Source organism: Lottia gigantea (assembly GCF_000327385.1).
Source record: "Lottia gigantea unplaced genomic scaffold LOTGIsca_272, whole genome shotgun sequence".
NCBI classification, from domain to species: Eukaryota; Metazoa; Mollusca; class Gastropoda; family Lottiidae; genus Lottia; species Lottia gigantea.
The window spans coordinates 55,661-56,891 of record NW_008708858.1 but is presented as its reverse complement, the minus strand read 5'-3'; positions in this window follow the sequence as shown (position 1 = coordinate 56,891).

The window sequence follows — 1,231 nt, the reverse complement described above, 5'->3', positions numbered from 1 at the left end:
GGTTGAAAGATAACACGTTACTATATAACAGACGGCACTAGCTAGATAACATGTTAGGTTGGTTAAAAGGTAACAAGTTACTATATAACAGACGGCGCTAGCTAGATAATAGGTTAGGGTGGTTGAAAGGTAACAAGTTACTATATAACAGAAGATACTAGCTAGATAACAGGTTAGGGTGGTTGAAAGGTAACAAGTTACTATATAACAGAAGGCACTAGCTAGATAACAGGTTAGGGTGGTTAAAAGGTAACAAGTTACTATATAACAGAAGGCACTAGCTAGATAACAGGTTAGGGTGGTTGAAAGGTAACAAGTTACTATATAACAGAAGGCACTAGCTAGATAACAGGTTAGGGTGGTTGAAAAGTAACAAGTTACTATATAACAGAAGGCACTAGCTAGATAACAGGTTAGGGTGGTTGAAAGGTAACAAGTTACTATATAACAGAAGGCACTACCTAGGTAACAGGTTAGGGTGGTTGAAAGGTAACAAGTTACTATATAACAGAAGACACTAGCTAGATAACATGTTAGGTTGGTTGAAAGGTAACAAGTTACTATATAACAGAAGACACTAGCTAGATAACAGGTTAGGGTGGTTGAAAGGTAAAAAGTTACTATCCAACAGGTGAAGATGATTGAAGGTAACAGGTTACTATATAACAGAAGATACTAGCTAGATAACAGGTAAGGGTGGTTGAAAGGTAACACGTTACTATATAACAGAAGGCACTAACTAGATAACATGTAAGGTTGGTTGAAAGGTAACAAGTTACTATATAACAGAAGGCACTAGCTAGATAACAGGTTATGGTGGCTGAAAGGTAACAAGTTACTATATAACAGAAGGCACTAGCTAGATAACAGGTTAGGGTGGTTGTAAGGTAACAAGTTACTATATAACAGAAGACACTAGCTAGATAACAGGTTAGGGTGGTTGAAAGATAACAAGTTACTATATAACAGAGGACACTAGCTAGATAACAGGTTAGGGTGGTTGAAAGGTAACAAGTTACTATATAACAGAAGACACTAGCTAGATAACAGGTGAAGATGATTGAAGGTAACAGGTTACTATATAACAGAAGATACTAGCTAGATAACAGGTAAGGGTGGTTGAAAGGTAACACGTTACTATATAACAGAAGGCACTAACTAGATAACATGTAAGGTTGGTTGAAAGGTAACAAGTTACTAATAACAGAAGGCACTAGCTAGATAACAGGTT